Raw genomic sequence first — 22411 nt, forward strand, 5'->3', positions numbered from 1 at the left:
TGCAGAGATCACAATTCTTCCACAAGATTCTACTAAGAGTGACAAAAGAAAATCCCAATATATTTTTCAAATCCAAAAATAGTTCAAATTGTGGTTTGAAAAGTTTTTCAAGTCTAAAAAACAATTAAGAATCTAGATTGAATTATTGGATCCACAAATATTTTTTTTGAAATACTCAAAAATAATTTGTGATCAAATAATTTTTGTCAGGAAATCCAGAAAAATGTTTGAAATTGATGTTGCATCATTTCCTGCAGAGTATACTCTGAATGAACTTGAGTTCTTCCTTGCAACCTAAACTGACCGAGCCTTCTTTTTAAAGTCTTCACATTGATAGAAATATCATGATATTTTACCAAAACACAGATGATGGTCAAAATCCTCTTTGAAGCAATGCTCTATAGCAAATTTCTCATCTGCTGAAGTATCTACCTCTCTTTAGTGTGTTATTACTCATTATTTTCTAATTCTCTTCCACATCTATGACAGAATAACAAACTGAATATACCTTGGCCTGTTTCTAACAAAAGCTATGATGCCACTCTCCCCAAATTCCTGTCTGAAAACATCCTTAAATGTTGCTCAAATGGTTACTTTCTGAGGGGACGTGACCTTTCTAATAGTACCCTGGTTCCAAACACGATACATGTAAGACTTTCCTAAATATTGAGGTGCTGAGTAATGGAACACTGTTTGCTATTATGAATAAGAAGTTAGACACTCAAGTCTCAATAATCTGAAAAAATGCCTACTCACCAAAGACTACTTTAAGGTATTAGAATTTGACATACTTTCTGCTTCTAAAGCTCATCTTACACATACCAACTTTGTTTATACTTAGAAGTTATGATATATATCATTTTCTATTTTCAAATTCAAATTATCTCAATATAACATGTAATTTTCCTTTTCCTCACACAAACCCACAAGCTTGTAGCTTAAAATATTATCCATTATAAATAAAGGTCATCTATCTATCTATCTATCTCATGCTCGTCCATCATTTTGAACTGCAGCAAAGTCAGTAATGCATCAATCAAATTGAAGTTTCAACATCCTTTCCACCCTCCTGACAACCCCCGATCATTTGAAAACTTCATACTGTTAAACACCTCCATATTAATTTATAAAACATGTCTATTTTGCTGGAAAGACTTAATGATTCTAGTTCAAATTCCTCACCCCACCCACACAAGATTCAAATTCCCCAACCCCCCAGGACAGAAATAAAACCCTTTTTAGCTCCACAAGAAACTGGAAATTTGCTTTATACCAACCAACCTGATGACATAATAGCATTCTAAAACTAGGAGACATATCACTATAATTGTGGAGTGGTTGGCCACTAACATCCATAGAGGCTGGATCATTGAAAAAATTATCAAGTGATTTTAGACAAGTTCCCAGAGCTGATGTTTACTAATTAAATCCAAAGTAAATTACAAATCAGTGATGAGAAAGGTGTGGAAAAGTTACAAACAAGATCGAGAAACAGGACACTGCAAATGTACTTAAAAACATAAAATGGGCCCTGAATGTACTTGAGAGAAAGTAACATCCGTAATCGAAAAACCTCCTCTCATCAAACCCTGAAAGTAATGTTACAGAATGCATGATTACTGAAGTTGATTGAACCAAAAAATATTAACATATGTTTGCCTGATCCATCCAGTTAGTAGTGACAAAAGATTTTCCACATGAGCCCCTCCTAAATTCTGAGAGACACATGACCAGCAACCAGGGTACTTTCTTTAGGCAGGAAGAGAGAGGACCCTGGAAATAAGGTTGGGTCTTCATTCCCATAAAGGGATCTGAACACAACTTTTAATAAGATGTTTCATTCGAGACATTTTGGATTTGAAAGTAATCTAAGATATACGAGCCAGTGTAATTCAGAGATTTATCACCTCAAAAAGACACTGAGCAAAACCTTCAAAGATTGTCAAAAAAATTACCTTGTTGAGCGCCTCATAAAACACCTTAAGAGAGAATTTTTCTGGAGACCGCGTGAAATAAAAAAAAAGTGGCACATGCCTAGAAAAAGCCCTACCTTCATACTTCGCTCAAAGATACCTTAGGGTAAGTCTATAAACGTGGTATAATTTTTTTGTTCAGAACTGTTTTTATTTTCTAGAAAATCACCAAACACTGTATCGAGCCCCAATCGCCATAACAGTGGCCGAAATGAAGCCGACGAGTAGGGCAACAAAAACGTTATTCTTCAAAAGCGCAAAAGAAAGCAAATCTTTCCGAATATTATCTATTTGTATACAAGGTATTAACAAATAGCTAACGGGATTATTGATATAACTATGAATTATTGGCGAATATTTGAAAATCGCCAAAATTTGATTGATTAAAAATTTCATTTTGGAGCAGTTTTTCAATAAAAATTTTTCCTACTCGGTATAACTCGGAATCACTTGAGATGAGCATTTCTGAAAATTGGAAACGATGTTCTTTTCAAGGATATAAAAATTAATTTGGGGCTCTTAATTACTGCGAAGAAGTAGCCCGATCTATTTCGTGCAAATCGCAACGCCGCCCTGTAAACAACCGCAGATAATCCAATTATTCTTTTATTATCGAAGCCATAATTTCTGCAAAATCTTACCGCTTTGAGCTGTGCTTTATCAGAAACTCAATATGTTACCCTTACCTTCTGAAACCAGTGATTAAGGAATGATGTTTCCATTATTTTTGTTTCAAATCGCCATGTTCACTTGAAAAGTGTTTACAACGTCCGGCTTGACCATTTACAATACTCGAAGCTGTTCATAAATCATCGCAGACCATCGCACCTCTTAACTTATTTCTGCTTCCATACAACTCCAGTATATACAAAAGTCTTTTTTGCACGATAAACCAAGATGCTTTGATTGCTTACAGTTTCAGTTAAGAAACGTTTGGCTCCCCAAATGGCACAACGATGTTCACCAGCGAAGTCGTGTGTCATCACTCATGTTTGTCACGCAATCACGCTAAACGTGCACAGGACACCCAGACAGGCATTCGTCTGCAGACATCGCTGTACCGAGTGCAGGGCCAACTAATATTTATTTCTTAGTCAGTGTTATGCTTTAAACAAAAACCTGCGCGAATTCACTTAAAAAACGCTGTAGATCTCTTTTGAATGTTTTGAATCAGTGCCATTCTGAAAAACTACTTTTTGACGTTTTCGTAAATTTAGTCACCCCCTGGTACTGACTATACATGCGTTGTTATCGACTCTATTTCCACGACGTCGCGCTTGCAAAGATTATATTTATCAATAGGCACTTTAAGTATGACGTTTAACGGCAAACGGCAAACGCAAGCTTGCCTTTCATTTGGTTACCTATTTATGGAATTCTTAAAAAAATCCTGCACAAAAAATAAAATAAAATAAAATAACACATTCACGACAAACACAAACCTACTTAATTCCGTGTACACACGCCTAAAGACAGACGACAGCAATTGAATTTTTGACGTTCGCGGGAAAAACAAACGTCATGCGTAATCTCTCAAATGACGAACTTCCCAGTTAACTAAAACAACTGGAAGTTAATTGTCTGGTGCTCCGTGATTATATACATCACCTACGTGTCCCTAGTGGATCGATAAGGTCTACCACGACCTTCAGTGGCAGGCAGACAGGTTCCACGGTGAGGCGTTCTTTTCTAATGACACTGGAAAAATTCTACCGACTATGTAAACAGAACAACAGACTAACAATTTCGTGCTTTATCTAAGCACTTTGAACGTTAAACTTCACTAAAAACGTGAATCTTCGAGTCACAAAGTCGGCCGCTTGTATCAGGCCGCGAGACAGTACGTGTTATTTGATATCGCCTGACTGTAGGTCATTACAATTACATTTTTTAAAGCTTTGGACTTACACAATCTCTGTTTTTTGTTTTTGTTGTTGTTGTTGTTTTTTTTAATTTTCCTTACGATAGCGTGCTCATCAATTTAAACCTTTCGATTTTGTACCTTGATTGCTACGATGATAATGGCCATCGCTAGAAACTTGACAGTTTTCTCAACTCGAACTCGGAAAAAGTTGTTTCCCGTCCCTTTATCAAACAATTAATCGGCCATTCTTTGAGATCCCGAATTCTCGACAAGACAGAGGCGGCGTACCCTCGGAGATTCAAGAAATCAGGAAGTTCCTCCATAACAGCTAACTGAATGCGTTTTATAAAGCAAAAAAAGAAAGAAAGAAAGAAAGAAAGAAAGGAAAAGAATACAGTGTCATATACTTTAGGTGTTTTCCTGGTCAATGAAACCAATATTAATATATATATCAAGCTACATGTAGTTCGTCACTGCTGACAGGTACAGCTAAAACAAAGGGCTTCGATCTTGCTCATGTAAGGCTGCTTACGATGAACGGAGATATCGCTGATATCAATGCTAAAAAATAAGCAAATATCCTTCAACAATGAAATGGAAAAGCTCTTTAACTTGGACTTTGCTGCCATTTCACAAAGATTGTACGCATTATATGTGATAGGGCGTCTAAGCGCCAGTTCCTTTAAAGCCGCATTCGGGATTATCCTCGGTGTAAAAACCTCACAACTGACGTCACAGCATCTATGACAGCCAGGGCTTGATCGCTAATGAATGGATCAGTAGATCAATGGATCGATGGAAGATCAGTATGGATCACTAGATCAATGGATCACTAGATCGATGGATCGCTAGATCGGTAGATCGATGGATCAGTAGGTCGATGGATCGGTAGATCGATGGATCAGTAGATGGATCGGTAGATCGATGGATCGGTAGATCGATGGATCAGTAGATGGATCGGTAGATCGATGGATCGGTAGATCGATGGATCGGTAGATCGATGGATCGGTAGATCGATGGATCGGTAGATCGATGGATCGGTAGATCGATGGATCGCTAGATCGATGGATCGGTAGATCGCTGGATCGGTAGATCGATGGATCGATGGACCGGTAGATCGATGGATCGGTAGATCGATGGATCGATGGATCAGTGGATCAGTAGATCAATGGATCAGTAGATCGATGGATCGCTAGATCAGTAGATCAGTGGATCAGTAGGGTACACTATATCTTCAGAGGGCTACTTTTTGTTGAAAATTTGTCTCCCCACTGAAAGTGAAAATCTAACATTACCAAAAAAGGAAAGCAAAATCTTAAAACGCGCACGAGATATTTCGAAAAAAAGGGGTTTTATATAAAATTTTTATATAAAAGTTAATAGAATATGGATAGGTGCCATATTCCTCACAGTGCCTTGACTCCCGGGCGAACTTTCCGTGCGAAATGTCCTCGTGCAGGGAGCTCTTATTCCGAGAACTCATAAGCATTTCTTTTGGTTACATGCGATTTCACTACGTGGCTCTTCAATTGTCTTTACTTAAAGTTGACTACACTGAGATCATGAAACGAGTTCTAAAGAATAGAGAAAAGTCCTTGCGCAGCGAAAAAATGAACGCAAAAGGGAATGCTAGTTCGACAGTGTCTTGGGTGTTGTTTGGTTTGATCAACCTTCAAACGTGCAACTCGAAGAAAACACGTATAATGAAACTCAACCGTATTTTTCGTCTGCTTATTTTCCCATTGCGATCGCCAGGTGAACTTTATAATTAGGAGAACGTGACTGTCACACCATTGGAATTGCTTGGCTGGTGGCATGTCATGTTGACATACATCTCAGGTGAAGGCGTGACATGTGTAGAATCGACAGATTTTAATGAAATTTGGCCTGAAAATTCATTAAACATCAAACAATAAAAGCGTGTCGGGGATTAGCTTTAATTTAGATATTTCTCATTTTACGGCCGCAAACGCCACAGGGTCGGCAAATTATCCGCTACAAAAACTTTGCGTGTCTATAAAAAGATAACCAATAAGAAACTAGAGAAATCCTGACACACATTTAGAGACTGATCCTTGCTGATTGATACTGTGCAGTACTTTTGAAGAAGCGATGGTGTTTGATACCTGATTAATTCAGCGGAATGTCAATCGATCTTTTTCTGTTTACTGGCTTCTAACTTCGTAAAGAAGGCTCTGCATACATAGTGGATATTTTTTTTCGAAATCTGCAGTTCATAACCTTTCTATTGATATATAGTTTGTGGTAGTTAACTTCGAAACAACACGCGTACGATTTTTTTTCGAAGGACCCGCGAAGGTATTGTGTCAGCTTAACGTGACAAAAACATCACACGAACCAATCAAAAGGTGAGATTCCCACGTGTATTTTGTTTGGAGTTTTCCCTGAGAGCGTCTTTCATTTCGCGCACAATGGCTGCTGTTGGAGGACTTGGAGAGGTAAATTCAGTAAGCGATCTTGAGAAAAAGCTTGCCGAAAGCCACATTCCATGGGACGAAATTGCTCCGGCCCACATTCACGAATGGCTGAAAGTATACTCGAAAAGCCACGGTACCTCACCGGTGCTACTCTTGGCTGGAATATTGCCATGCACTAGTGCATTAATTGGCAACACCACAGTAAAGCTGTTTGATTCCTTTCAAGAGAAGGGAAATCTGTTTATGTTGGGCCTGGCTCCATCCGGAGCTGGAAAAACCCCCGCCTGCAACATTGGATGCGTGGGACCGTTAATTTCGCATTTGGAGCTACGAATTGATCGAAGCATTCTGGTTGACGAAACGTCGTCGAATGGTCTCTTTAACCATTTTGTGAACTTCCAAAAAAGTGCCGCCGGGGAATGTGTTCCCGTCTTGTGCATTGATGAAGGTTATACCTTCCTGAGCAAACTGATTTCAACGTCGAAGTCAGCATCGCATACTTGTCTGACAATGGAGCGTATGTGCAAGCTGTACGACGGCGATTATTGGTATTCCGTTAAGGGCAAATGAAAGCGGGTGGGCGTTCAGAGTGCGCGTATGAGTATGGCGACCTTCACAACACCTCGAAGGTTTTTGACTGAAATATGGCCAAACGTTGTCGCTTGCCGCAACGGACTTGCGGATCGCGTCTTAATTATGTACCAGGATCGCCACCAAATGGAAATTGAAGAGATGGAACAGTGTTCCTCTGATATCCAGCAAGGTCCATTGAAAGGCTTAGGGACGGTGTATGAACATATCTACACAGAGCACCACCAGGAAAACCCTGTCGAATACACATTAACTGCAACCGCCCGCGAGCTGTACATAAAATACTGCAAGGGGAAGACCAATATGCCATCTTCAGTCGGTGCGTTTAATCCTGAGTGCAACGCCAAAACAGGGAAAAACGCCCTCAGGTTGGCCCTAAATTTTCACGTGCTATGGCATCGTCTTGACAAGGCCTTAAATCAACTTGCTGGACCAACCCCAACGACAATCAGCGAAAGCACCATGAACATGGCCTTGACTCTGCACGACACCCTTCTCGCTTTCGGAGGAGTTGCTGAAGCAGTAAGTGTTCATTTCTTTTTTATTTGTCGAACTCAATCGGACATTGCATTATTTCTGAACTCTTAATCTTTGGTAAAACTGGTTTTCAAAATCAAGTTCTTGGAGGCTCCAATTAATTCTGTATACCCGGGATTGTAGCACGTGTTTTTAGTACACGCAGAAATTCAGGAATGCATTCAGATGCACTGTCGCTTAGCCTTGAATACGTAGTAAAAGACTCCCTAGCATTTCAGCTTTAAGGAAGGCGAAGATCATGTTTCAAAGTCTGCAGTTTTCATTCCTAGACCAAGTTATGACGAGAAGATTTTCCACCGTAACTTTTGAATCCTTGGACAAAATCCACGGATTGAGTTCGATTTGGTTCGATTTTCGAATGTTCGATTGAAGGGGCTAGGTCACGCTATTTTAGGTAATTTTACAAAATTTAATTTTGTTAATTACGAGCTCCAAAATTTTTCTGTTGTTTTCTTTTATGACAGTGTTTGCAGTTGAAACAAGGGGCTTCAGCAATACGTCTGGACGTCTCGAAAGAAGACATAAAGAAGAAAATTCTATGCTTACCTGGGCCGTTTTGCAGTGCAAAACGCGTCTACAACAGTTTTTCTTCAAGTTTGCGACCCAGCCCTCAAGTCACAGAACAGTGTTTTCAAGAACTGACCAATGAATCTCTTGGTAGTTTCAAGAAGGTACAGAAGTCTACGTTCTTCTATAAAGCGCTACCATTAACCCTTGCTAATTCTGAACATCATCTTGGTGCTCTTAACTTGTCCCTTGAAGATTATAAAGCAAATTTTTTGAAGAAGGATGACCTTCTTCCCTCCTCCCAGAGGGATAAGACGCTCGAAAATCACCCACAGGAAAACGAGCTGAGGGCATACCTCCAACAAGAAGGGGCTCCAATTTTAGATGAGTAATTCTTCTAGTCAGACTGTATCCATTTAGTGCAAAATGTTAGCCCCCTATCCTACCCCCTACCCAGAGTAGACTGCTAGTCAACCTACCAAATGTTGAAAAGGACAAAAGAGTTGCATAGCACTGCTACTTGGGAAAATTAGTGTAGTTTCTCCAAATGATGATTAGGTAAAAGTCAGTTTCAGTTTCAGTTGATTTGCGACAGGGCCACAATACCCGGGCTTGAATGGGTTTTAACAGTTATTGCATTAGTCATTTATAGTACAGCGATCGCTTACTGGCCAGCATTAAGTATGCCTCAAGTATGTCATGATGATTAAAATGTTTGCTATAAGTTGTGCTCCAGTTTTAAGCTATTGATTATCATGGGCTTTAAGATAAAAAATTATACTTTGGTATAAAGCATTTCAGAAATTATTAGCAGAAGAACATGGTTTGATTGCATGATAACAAAAAAATATTAACTTGGCTGTATTCGGAAGGTTTACAAGGTTATTTTTTCCATAGTTTGTGCCACAAGTGTATAATATCCATAAAAGCAACGTTTCAAATATTAATGATAATTCAATAACATTATGCCCCCAAAGCTTGAAATAATTTTTATTAAAATAACGCCAATAAAAGAATTTTGAAATCCTCACTTACTCTTATTCTTCTGCACATGTTTTTGAAATTACATCTAGTAAAACACAGCATTTTTCCAAGATAATTTTAATGTTAACAAATAGAGGATGTTACTAGACTTATTGTCATGAGAGACATGTCATGATTGAATACAATATTTATTTATAATAAATTGTTATTCAATTGATGTTGTAGAAAAACCTTTGTTACAGTTAAGCAGGGAGAAACAAAAATAAAGATATCATAGCAAAACAAATTGTAACCAGGTTTACTTAGTCTTCAGTAAATATGTAAGTATCCTCTGCTAATGTTTTGTTCTTCACAAAGAGGCACATAAACTATTCCTCATGTTATCTAAAACCCTGGACAAAACCAGGCAAAACAAAACAAATGTGATTTTTATATACAGAACTTATTGACTACCTGAAAGCAGGATTTGATGGGTAGTTGCAGTAATATTTAATCACCCCATACACATTCAATTATAACAACCAGCATGGGATAATGACTGTGATTCGGTCTGATTGGCATGGTTGATGAGATGCAAATTATTTTATAATAAACAGTTTGCACTTCCTCCCCCCCCCCATGTTTTATAAGCATGTTCATATTGGCATATCAGAAATGCAACTGGTTTAAATCTTGGCATTCCAAATCCAGCAGACTTTAGATCAGTTACAGATGCCACATCTTATCCAAATTTAATTACAAATAGGCTTGGACGTTGAGTTTGTTTCAGTCTTGCAGACTTACTGTGCTACACAGATTCTGTAGGCTGCTTAGTAGGCGTAATGAGGGGTAAAAAGAGGGAGACTGGCAAAGAGGGTGGGGAGCATCTGCTATAAGAAACCCCTTTTCTTCGTTTCTGCAGCCACTAGCAGCTGCAAAATACTGATTCCCCAAACCAACAATTAGTAACACATTAACTAGTATCAAGCTGCATTCTTGCACCTATCCTTTTCACTATATTTCACTAGCTCTTCAAGAAGTGTCCATCTGCTAACACTCTCCAAGCAGGGTCTTTTAAGCAGAAAGTGTTTTCCAGACATACTCTCTGTTGTCATTTCCTGTGCTCGTCGTTTTCTTTTACTTGTTTCGGATGGATAACTATTGTATTCTGCTTTTGCCTTTCTTCCATATGGGTTTTCACACCCAAGACACTGGCAGTAGTCATTACAACCTTTCACACTTTGAAAACACTTGCACCTTTTTTTGAAGTGATCACAAGAGGTGATATTGGATTCTTTGTTTCTTGCGCCTTGACCACAACGACAAGCTATGCTGCTGACTGAACATGATTGTGTTTCATTGACCACTGAATGGCTTGTACTGTGTGCCACAGCATCATAGTGACCCACACCTGCATGATCAAATGCGACAAAGATTGGTAGGCACTGAAGAGTTTCCCTTGGAGTAACTGGGACAACTGACATATTTTCCATTTGTGTGATTACTACAATTGGAAGGTTGAGTAAATTTGCCATTGCAAGTGCCATGCAATTGCCTAACTCTGATGCGAAATGACCATCATTAAGAAATAAAGATGCTTCATGGTCTAACAATTGTCCAACACCAAGGAAGGGCTGGTAATCCTCTGGGTGAGAGATCCACTCATGTACTATTAATTCTCGCAGCTTATGGCTCATTTTATTTGTGTCTTTGCAGTTCATCAGTCTAAGTGACTCCAGATGGCTGACTAAATCATTTGATATTGCTTTATTTGGAATAATGCGATTGACTATTGCATATGCAATAGCCAGGAAGAAACAGTTACCATTTGGTGGAACATTAACACGGACCATGTTGAAATTTGATAGAACATTATCAAGTGAGGAAGACTTTTTGTTGCTAACTAAACCAGAGTGGAAGAGTGTCAAGCTACTTTTTGTAAAGAACAAATAGTTTGGATTAAATCTTGCATACTGGCCAAGTGACTGAATTTGTTCACAAAGCTCTGCCATACACTTTGCTGACTTCATAACTTTATGCTGCTGCTGTTTGCTCAAATTGGGAAAGGGTGGTGGTGAAATAGTTTCAGAAACACTGGGTTCATCTTCATCTGAGGATATGTTTGATGACATGCCATCTAAAAAGTTACTTAATTGTTCCACAATTTCTCCCTGAGTATTATCTTGTCCATGGTTACTACAATATGAAGATAAGCCAAAGTCTCCAGTTTTTGGTAGGACCACATCTTGATCAGTTATTCCAAAATGATGATTACCAGATCCATCTTGATTGCTTTCCACATGTTCAAAATGTGATTCAATTGGTGGAGTCACCCTCATTCTTCTTTGGTCTTCAGTTGCTGTTATTTTCTTCTCATTCCACATATAAAAGAAAATGCCAAGAAGTGCTAATGCAAATTGGATTCCAATTCTTGACTTCCTCAGAGTTTTGTTAAGAACTTTATGAATTCCTTCATTCCGACTGGTACCTCCAGAAGGTGGAATATCTGACAAACAACCCTTTCGGACATGAACTAATAATTTTTCAATTTCATTAATAGCACTCTGGGGGATAACCTTTGTTCCTTCATATTCTACAGATTTCCACTGTATAAGAAAGTTATCAATGTTTTTCTCAATAATAATCACTGATGGAATTGACTTTGATCTTTTCATTCCATGGTCTGTTGGGTCCCTCAGAATCAATTTAAAGTCATGCAGCATTTGTGTGCGCAGCTTTTGAAGTGGCCCACTGCCACCCTTCTTTGGTATTTTTGTCACTACTCTCTGTATTGCATGAAAAGGATCAAGCTTTATAGACACCTCATCAAAAACAGAATTCAGTTTATGCCTCCACTTGCAACAGTTGTCAATATAGAAGTGGTTAACAACACAACCTTTAGAGGCAAGTCTGTCTTTTAAACTGGTCAACAGATCTTTAACTTTATCGAAAGCTGTTCCCTTGCAAAGTTTCCAGGCTAAAACTATGCCGATTTCGTTCATAACTATGAATAAACTGTCATACAGCTGTATCCACTTTCCCTCACACCAAAAGCCAATATTTGCAGACACTTTAAATGTATGATCAGCACTTAATGAAGAAGCTCTCATCTGACACATTCTTTTGTGGTACAGATGTTCTTTTTCAAAGTATCCCATAATATAACAGCATGTTGAAACTTTTTCTCCAACCTTGATGCCTTTCGGTGGAAAACTTGGAAATGCTTCTGGGCTTTCGTTCTTCTCCGTGAGGAAACTCATCTTTCGTACACCATACTCGTCAAACAGACTTTGATGCCAAAGGACTTGGACATCGGAAATTGTCATCCCCGCGCTTATGTGCGAGATGAAAAACCGGAACAACTCTCTTGTGACTCCTATCTTGTGAAATAACATAAATGGTGGCTGAAAACCAGCTCTCAATTGATATAAAATGCCTTGATCGTAACTAAGAATTTGGTGCTTATTTCGACACAGGTAGACTCGTCCAACGAGCAGCACATCGTTTCTTAGGCCATACAGAAGACGTGGTTGGTCGTAGTCCTTACTACCATCTTTCCAACGAATGAGGTTGAGGGTCTCTTGAGTATTTGTCTCATCGCATGACGGACAGAGAAGGACTAGCTCTGGAAAATGTAACAGCGGATCCCACAACAAGACATCTGGTACCAGAAAAGCACTGGGGGAATCACCAACTGCATTCTTGACACGCGTTCCACGAGGAATTGCACGAACAGGCCCACTTGAGAAGCAGATGACTTGTCTGTTGCTATTTTCAATGACAAGCCGAATAAATTCTTTTGTTTCCTTATTTACCTTGACTAAAGAACTCCGAGTCGTAAGACAAACCAAGAAAAACTGTGAAAACCATAGCTCTAGCACTTTGGCCGTGACCGCCATGTTTTCTACCGGAACTCTTTACCAGGACAAACAGAGAGACCTCTTCCCCAGGCTGATTTCCTCCAGTATTTCTACCCGTCCACTGATCTACCGATCCATCGATCTACTGATCCATCGATCTACCGATCCATCGATCTACCGTTCCATCGATCTACCGATCCATCGATCTACCGATCCATCGATCTACCGATCCATCGATATACTGATCCATTGATCTACCGATCCATCGATCTACCGATCCATCGATCTACTGTTCCATCGATCTACCGATCCATCGATCTACTGTTCCATCGATTTACAGTTTCATCGATCTACTGATCCATTGATCTAATGATCCATTGATTTACCACTGACTGACGCCGATCGTTTCGTGACGTCAGTTGTGAGGTTTTTACACCGAGGATAAGCCCGCATTCGACAGCTCTTGGATTCTTGCTTCACTTGCAGCGGCCTCCAAGTCGTCATCAGACAGTTCCTCGTCATCCTGGAGGGTCTTTTTCGCAGCCAGTCGGGAAAAGAAGGCAGCTATTTGATTTGCTGTAAGGAAATCGTCGCTTGTAAACAGGCGGTTACCACTCGCATCTTCGGCGCTTACCATCGCACGTGCAACTGATGCAGGGTCTGCTTTCTGTCCTGATTGTTCCCCCAGTTTAAATTTGGCATTAAGATAGGCCTTCTGGCTGGAAGTAAATCTCTTTCGTGGGGCACCAGCCCTTAGTGCCCAGCCCATTGGTACTTTTCTGCACGAATCTGGTATGATGTCAAGTCTACTGTTTGCAATAACCTCTGGTACTGAAGGGGTCTCTCCCTCCAGTTTCTCTCCATACACCTTAACAGCTCTGTCTGTTAAGGTCTCGCGCTCTAGAGCTCGCTCGTGTTTACCACAATCTAAGTGTCGCTGCATTGAAGAATACCTTAGGAATGTCCGTGTGTGGTATCGCGCTTAAAAAATGCAAACAACGGTAATTTTAAATTCTGGATTTAAAACTTTTTCCCGGATATAAAAAATAGGGGATAAGAAGGAAAGAAAATAAGAGCGTATTGGTAACCGAGCCTCCTTTCGAGTGACATGTTATTGCGTGATACCATCGCAAAAAACGAACGTCAATGATTCACTTCATCTGTCAGGATGCTCTGGCTCGTTCTATAAAAAACAAACTTCCATTCTTATTGTGAAAGGAAGACTTGTAAAATGTAAGTGTTCCAAGCTGAAATATGTCCAGCAATGCGACGTTTCCGGCAGGAACCTTCGTGAGATGTTTTCACTGTGATTTGGTATACACCGCCTGTAATGCTGTACTATCGAAGCTGTTGTCAAGTCTCCTTATAACAAGATTGAGGCAAGGAACCAATCTTAGAAAGGTGTTTTTCGCCAGGTGAGCTTAATAAATCCAGTTTACAATCTAGTATAGGTCAAAGCGATAAGATTTTGTTGGAATTATGGCTTCGATAATAAAAAGCCTAATTGGATTATCTGCGGTTGTTTACATGGCGGCATTGCGATTAGCACGAAATAGACCGGGCTACTTCTTCGCAGTAATTAGGAGCCCCAAATTAATTTTTATATCCATGGAAAGAACATTCTTTCCACTTTGTAAAAATGCTCATCTCAAGTGATTCCGAGTTATACCAGGTAGGAAAAATTTTTATTGAAAAACTGCTCCAAAATGTAATTTTTAATCAATCAAATTTTGGCTATTTTCAAATATTCGCCAATAATTCATAGTTATGTCAACAAGCCCGTTATTAGATTCAAATCATTTTTTAATACCTCGTATACAAATAGGTAAAATTCAGAAAGACTTTCTTTCTTTTGCGCTTTTGAGGAATAAAGGTTTTGTTGCCCTACTCGTCGACTTCATTTCGGCCATTTTATGGCGGTTGGGGCTCGATACAGTGTTTGGTGATTTTCTAGAAGATAAAAACAGCTCTGAACAAAAACATTATACCACGTTTATAGACTTACCCTAAGGTATCTCTGAGCGAAATATGAGGATAGTGATTTTTCCGATCATGTGCCACCTCCCACGCGGTGATAAAAAAAATCCGCTCTTAACATCTCTTTCCCGATTAGCTCGAGAATAAAGTTTAACTTTCAACATGGAACATCCGTTTTGGAATTATTCCAAATTTTTCTAATTCCAAGCGCAGACAAGCAAAGTTTGAGACACAACCCAGAAGTTTATTTACTCTAACACCTACTTCAGGAGTGAGTTGCTGATTATGGAAAATAAATCCATATATTAAATCAACGAGTTATCCTCCACAAATGTCTTCAGGGTATGTTAAATTGAATTTGAAACACATTCCTTAGGCGTGGATTATTAAGCATTTCAACTGAACGCAATTCCACAATCCTAAAATTAAGGTGTTCTACATACCACGGATAATCCATCATTTATTCGGACAAGTGGACCGAAAACGTACACAATTCACGGTACTTAATTGAATGGACTTCTTAGGAAGAAGAAGTAACCTTGGGTTGACGAAGAAGAAGAGAGCTTGACGCGAGATTACGGCCGACGCAAACGCTTCAAACTCAGCACGTTTGTGAGGCGTCGCGAACGCTAAGAATCCGAGATTTCAAATTTGCATGTTTCTCACGATGAATAGGGTAAAGGACAACCTACACGTTTGGAGATATCGAGAGGATCTTTATATCTGAAAGTGACATCGAACAGTCCCTAAAACGTACAAAAATCGTACTTCCACAATCGAATACCTTTGATCACTGAAGCACTTGTAAACTGTTGCTGATTATTGCCACTGGTTTCCGCTGCTAAAAGCCTCTAATAGGAATGACCACAACTTCGCCGGTGAACCAATCACTCAAAGACATGATTACGAGCTAAAGAAATTTTGAACTCAACCCATGATTGACACAAACGCTCACTCGCTGGGAAGTTAGCTCAGTCAAAGGTAAACTTTCCGCATTGATTAAGACGGAATATATCACTTTGGGTGTGGGTCTGTAATTCTAAATTAAGTTGGTCACATGATTATAATTTATCAGCAATGCCGCTGACAGTGGACAACAAGACGGTGAATTTGAAACGTCTTCTGGGGGTTAGAGGGGTATGATACTGGAATGTGGTTAAATGATAACCTATAAATGCCGACAGTCATTCGAGAATATTACATCAAAATGAAACAGACAGTTTATCATTATTATAGAGAATTACTCATGGAATTGAGAGTAATAATTTGGTTATCTGCCATACTGCATGTCTCATCTCGTACATCTTTGTTTCTGAAATATGTAGGAAGCTGGGGAGAAAAAGACCCTTTTTGGCCTGTTATAGCTCAACAAGAAACTAAAAGAATCTGCTTTTTACCAACCAACCCAATGACACAATAGCATTCTTTAATTAGGAGACACATCACTCTACACTTAAGGAGTGGTTGGCCACTAGAAAAAGTCTTTCCCTAAGAAACTGTTAAAACTTCAGGATTTTTGGCAGCATAAACATCAAACTGAATTCTGGTAGTTCTACAGATGGCTTCTTTCTGGGCTCTTGAAATACAAATGTCATTGCTGATTCTTAATGAAGTGAAATTTTTTTCTTATATAATAAATCCTTTATAATACAAATTAAGCTGTTGCTGAAAGGTGGTACATTTATTTCTCATTTATACCCTTTTATATCTCTGATAACCTTTCTAACTGATGTTTTAAGTAAAGTTTCATTAAAAAAATTGACATAAACATATTGCCATTTCATTACTAACATTATCAAAGGCTGACTAACCGTAAAATCTTGAAATAAATTTGGTAGAATATGGCTTTTTAATTTTAAACTTATCATTAAACAGATCTGCATGTGGCAGAATTCATACTTTATATGTACAAAATTCTTGAATTAAATTTTATTCAAGTAATACCAAAAAATGCAGAAATACACATTCAAATAAATTTGTAACATACTAAATAAGAAATTATTGAAAAAAAACTCCCTCTCTTTCTTCCAAAAAGTGTTGCTGGCAAACAATCTTCTTTCTCATTTGTGATCAAAATATTATGCTGGAAGAAAGAACAGACTCAGCAGAGACTTTTTTCCAAGCAACTTGCATGGAACGTCAGACTAAATTATGGTAAGACCTGACCATAAAAAAAAAAAAACTTATCGGTCACCAAATCAAGTTTGATTCATGTCCACATGAAATAAGGATGGAATGGGTTGACCATAAAAAATCTCAAATTCAGGTTCATTTATACTAAAAGGTGTTGAAAATAAATGTTCCTTTCCCCTTCCGCCCCCCCTTTTTCAGGAAAAAAAAACTCCAATCTACCTGGAAATCCTGATGGCGAAAATCATGTAAAAATTACATTAAGTATAGAGTAATCTAAGGTTCCTTCAAGGATATAGAATGCCTTCCATTGGTTAAATCAGTATCCCACTCACCTACTCATAGATTAGCTTGTTGTGTCGACAATTACAAATTACAAGCTTAGCTTTTAATTTATATTTGTTAGCACAACAAACTAAGCTATGAGCAGTTCTATAAGTGTAGCTCTTAAGAAGTTAAATGTTTAAAAAGATTTTATAACATCCAACCTCTATTTGTAAACATACTTTAGATTTACATCCACAGGCTTGAAGAACTATTGTCATTTGTCTCTTTGTATTAAAAAGATTAAATAATTCATTAATAACAAATGAGCCTCTAAAGCCTCAAGATACTCTGAAGATATCATTTTGGGAACAATAAGAAGCCTGCAAAGTTAAAATATGATTTCATCAAATTATCCTTACATGGTTACAGCTGCAGTCCTAATTACTACAAAATGACACAGTATTACATAACTATAGAAGCTTTTCATAAGCAAAGATATCATGACTTTGTTATCACAAATGCCATCAACATACTAAAATGTGCTCACACTTTTTATCACATATCATACCCACATGTCTAACATCATGTCATGATCACAACATACACAGAGTTGTTTGTGAGCAAGCTTGCAAACAATATTTCCTATGCTCAGACAGGAAAAGCAAAGGGGTTTTCATGTCAAGAAGCTAAAGCTTTGAATGCACCTCCAAGATGACTTAGATCTTTAACTTCTACCCTTACATTTAAGATAGCATTAGCTGAAAAGTGAATGGGGTCAGAATCCTAAAGGGGACAATGCCTATGACCCAGATTTTTTCTAAAATTCTTTCCCGTTCTATGTTAAACTGTTTCATTCCCAACATCTCGTTAGCAACTCTTCTTACTGTCTATAATACAATTCCTTTGATGCTGGTTTAGAGAATTTAATATTGGATCAACTAAGCCCCTAATTGATTTTTTGGCATTTAATTCTCAACACTTGTCTGCTTAATATTGTATACATATTATAGGGAGAAGTTATATCTTAGTCATGGTATCCAGTCAAGTCCCCAGTGGTTCAACTTGCCAATACCAACTCGTCAATGAAAAGAGACAGTATTTGCATACAGAGGGTTGTGCTCTTCAAATAATTAGCTGGACACACTAACTCTCAAAAATCCAGGGTGCATATAGCTCTGAAAAAGCTTTCACTGACAATGACAAAGTTAAGTGGCTCAAATACATTTCACTCATCTGTGACACCTGGACTCTGTTAGGGCACAACCCTGTGACAAAAGAGTTTGATATCCTACCAACCTGATCTGTGACCAACAGCAATGCTCTTTCAAACATCTGGTTACCATATAAGGAGGTCACGGCCATAAAAAGAAACAGGCCATCAAGGACAGGTGTGGGGATCAGTGTGAGAGGAATGGGTAACATCAACAGTGATAATGCAATGAGAGTGCTTGAGAGAAACCCAGTCAGCCTTGTCTCTCTAACTTTGACAATACTGCAAAAGAAAAAAAAAACCATTTTATACTGACAAAAGAAAAAAAAAACCATTTTATACTGACAATCCTCAATCCTTATTCCATTATCATTATTTTTTTACAATCAAATAGCCTCCTTCACTAAGGAAAAGCAATTCCTTAAGAAAATAATGAACTTTTCAAAGCAATTTCTTAAGAAAATAAATTTAAGGGCAAATACAGTCAACTGGCCTTTGAATTTCTGAGTGGAGCTGCAATTCAAAATAGCTATTTGTAGTCAAATTACTCTCCACTCCTATTTTACATTTCATGCCATGGTACATTAGTGCATTATCATAATTTAAGTCAAATTCCATTGATACTACTTTTCTGATTTTGCAGACAACAATTTCATGCACCATCCAAAGGCTTTAAAGGGTTTACTTATCCCTCTGCTCACAGTTAGTAGAGGTCATCTGACTAGTTGAGATGCTTAACAGATGTTTTTACTAACTAAGGCTACTTTTCAGTTTTTGGACAGTACTATGATTGATGTTCAATAGCATTCAAATCAATTTGAACTGACCTACATTAATTCCCTATCTGTTCAATATTCCGAGTGTAAGATTAGGGAGCTCTCTACCAAAGCTGGTCACTGTAGAGAGAATTCTTGAACTCTACAATGGAAGATATCAAACTCACATTTCAAACACGCCAGGGGGGAAGGGAGGGACGATCAGTGATTACCAACAGAGTACAAAGGGGTAATGAAGAGAGTTGACTGCCAGTTGAGTGCCAATGATGGGGGGGAGGGAAGGGGGCTGGGGTGACAGAAGGGGAGGGGAAATGTTAAGAATACTACAGAGCCCTATGGGGTGGGGGGGGGGGGAAATCAGGTAAATTTTAATGTGACACAACTAAAATCTTCTAACTGCCCAAGAGATAAATAATGGCCAGTACCCAACCAATCAATCTGATAAAATGCTATTTGTCAGTCAACATATCATATTATTATGTTCTCAGACAATCAAATATCAGTAAGTATTCCATTACCTACCTGAAGGCACTTGCGGGTTTGATTCGTTAACCAATGAGTATCAACATAAAACAAGAACTCTGGGTTCACGCTGACCCTCCAGCCACCGAAAACGTAGAGTAAAATCACCAAGTTGACCCCTCCGGCAAGAAAACATTTATTCATCCAGAACTTCCGAAAAAGTAGAGAAAAATACAAACTAACCATTTAAAACACATTTTGGAACGGTCCGCCATGTTGCATGTGAGGAATGGATTATTGCAAGGAGTGCTGGGAGGAAAATACTCTCCTTTCCACGGGTAGGGTCAGTAGCACTGAGAAGAGCGATAGGAGGTACAGATCACTGTTAATGAAAGTCGTTTTTCTTGGCGATTTTTGCAAGACCAGGAGACTATCAATGGGCTTCTGAGAAGACCTTGGATTTTTATCATGGTTAAGAAGGGGAAGGGGAGGGTGGGAGGAAAGGAGAGGGAGAGGGAGGAAAGGGGAGAGAGGGAGGAAAGGGGAGGGAGGGAGGAAAAGGGGAGGAAGGGAGGAAAGGGGAGGGAGGGAGGAAAGGGGAGGGAGGGAGGAAAGGGGAGGGAGGGAGGAAAGGGGAGGGAGGGAGGAAAGGGGAGGGAAAGGGATATCATCTTCTTTAATTTCATACCTAAGCCTTCCCCAGTGCATCCAGATACGTAGACCCCCAGCCCCCCTCCCCCAAATCCGTGAAGTCTAAGGTCAGAGCAAATATGAATTACCCAAAGAATAAAGAGAACAGAAATTTGCCTGCAGAAAAGAGCAATAAGGGATGACAGAAATGAAACTAATATGAGTTGAAAAAATGTGCACACCAAAACCAGAAAGAGGTGATATTCCTTTCAAACAGTTTATTGTTCTTAAACATTCATTGACAGCATTGAACTACTACAAGGCTTTGGAATTTCATCCATTGCATGAAATCAATAAATTCTATATCAATAGATTCTATATTAAAATTCTAATTCCTAATTAGTAAGTTTTGATGCTCCATGAAAATTTTATCTGAAGTTATACACCCACAAAGTAACTCAACTGTTAATCTTTTCTTAAAAATGCCTTTTCTATTATCCATCATTAAAAAAAATTAAATAATAGACTTATAGAATAATGTCTGATTGTTATTACATCAATTCATACAAACAATTTGAGTCAGACAACTGCAATTGTTGTCCATTAAATTATCTGGCTCTATTGTAAGAATTTTTGAATCAGTTCCAGTTCTTGTTCTTGTGTCACTGTAGGAGGGTCCAGTGGATTGGATGCTCTGTATGACATAATTACATCAATAATTAATAAAACTGAAATAGTAACAATAATAAAAAAAATTGCATTGAAACAGGTTTTGTTGTTTTTTTTAACCTTCACCAGCCATATTTCAGGTAACAAAAAAAAAAAGTGAAAAATTACAAAAATCAAGGAAATGAAGGAAATCCCCAAATAGGGTTTTGGCAGCTAGTATGCTCTGCACCTCGTATGCTCCAAGATCTCAGAGAAAATTCTCCCTACATCTCACCACACATTTCATGATTGGTTAAAGCAGAGAATTTTCTGCTTTCAGTCTGGAGCTCACAATTTTATTTACTGTCAGCAACCACCTCTTAAACTTTCTAAACAATAGGAGGAGAATTTACATATTGATCAATGTGGTCAGAGAAAGGTTAAAACATACCTCAGATCAAGATGGTGAGCTCCACCTCTGACCAGAAGTGCCACCAGTGTTGGTGAGACATCTTCTAACACCTAAAATATAATCAATTCGTTTTTAATCCAACAACCATTTATGATTCCATCAATAATGGTAGCAACAAGAGCCCTTCAACTACCATTAGCTTACCCCACCAGGTCTCCATGGATCCAGGTCACCATTTGAAAAAATAATATTAGAAGATGAAGATATATCTGAAAGTCAATGAATACAAGAACATGTTTTTTATTCTTGCCCTACAAAGGACTTCTCTGACCATAAAACTAGAATGAGGAAGGTTTCACAGTGACCTAAACACTAACTGAGAAACTTGCAAAACTGTGGTCACTGAAATACCTGTGAAATACTATTGTATCAAGAAAAATTAACCCATCAGGCATGAGAAATTTTCGATACAGACAGGGATGCTAGTTTTAGGATTTGTTTTCAAGTCCTAATCTTAGTACAAATTCAAGGTCTTAGTACAAATTACATTCTGGACTTTTTCCAGGTGTTCTAGTTTTGACAAAAATTCTGTATCACTTTAAATCAAATACTGGTATTGCTGCCATTCAAAAAGGAAAACGTGTAGATCTACGAAAATGGGACTTGAAACAATAGCATAACCCAATGCTTAGCATGATAGACTCTACATCAAAAGGTCTGGTTCAATCAAGCCCAGCTCAGCATCATAATCACATGCTGTGCACAACAATTGATTCACACTCTTTCCTACCAGAAGTGCTTTTGGGTGGCAGTTGAGCTTACAAAGGAAATCATGTCAGGGACAGTCAACAGCAATCATCTAAAATCCCATCCAGATGAAGTGGCAAAGGGAATGGTCAAGTCTTACCCTGTTTTTAGTGCCTGCCTTAATAAAATTCTTCCTTTTCAATCTAACAAGTTCTCTTAATATGTATTTCAATGTCTTAAGGAAACCAACCTTTTCCACAGAACTGTATGGGTGCCCAGTTAGGTTGAGGTACCACACCCCATTTTTCTGGCAGTATGTGGATATCATTTCTGGAGTCCATGGCAGAGGTGGAAACATGTCTGTCTTGTTGTTAGAACCAGCTGGTAGAGAAAGCTCAGCACATGCAAACCTGAAAAGA

At 38.5% G+C, this 22411-nt stretch overlaps 2 protein-coding genes and 1 pseudogene across 5 annotated transcripts in view; 1 reads left to right on the plus strand and 2 right to left on the minus strand.

Annotated features, from left to right (window-relative positions):
- The window catches only part of LOC131771416 (uncharacterized), a 40401-nt gene extending 20395 nt beyond the window's left edge, over positions 1 to 20006 (minus strand). For all 4 annotated transcript variants that reach the window (XR_010715888.1, XR_010715890.1, XR_010715889.1 and 1 more), the window contains exons 1-2: positions 19616 to 20006; positions 15495 to 18599 (exon numbers count right to left, since the gene is read on the minus strand). The gene's annotated coding sequence lies outside the window, so the exon portion shown is untranslated. The remainder of the gene's footprint in view (positions 1 to 15494; positions 18600 to 19615) is intronic.
- On the plus strand, positions 6786 to 8302 carry LOC136277352 (uncharacterized; annotated as a pseudogene).
- Positions 20007 to 21284: 1278 nt separating the features above from the next.
- Positions 21285 to 22411, minus strand: part of LOC131771894 (NACHT, LRR and PYD domains-containing protein 2-like) — a 35506-nt gene continuing 34379 nt past the window's right edge. Inside the window, exons 7-8 of the mRNA XM_066159585.1 lie at positions 21450 to 21514; positions 21285 to 21355 (exon numbers count right to left, since the gene is read on the minus strand). The gene's annotated coding sequence lies outside the window, so the exon portion shown is untranslated. The remainder of the gene's footprint in view (positions 21356 to 21449; positions 21515 to 22411) is intronic.

The sequence above is a fragment of the Pocillopora verrucosa genome, chromosome 12 (genome assembly GCF_036669915.1).
Source record: "Pocillopora verrucosa isolate sample1 chromosome 12, ASM3666991v2, whole genome shotgun sequence".
Classification (NCBI taxonomy): domain Eukaryota; kingdom Metazoa; phylum Cnidaria; class Anthozoa; order Scleractinia; family Pocilloporidae; genus Pocillopora; species Pocillopora verrucosa.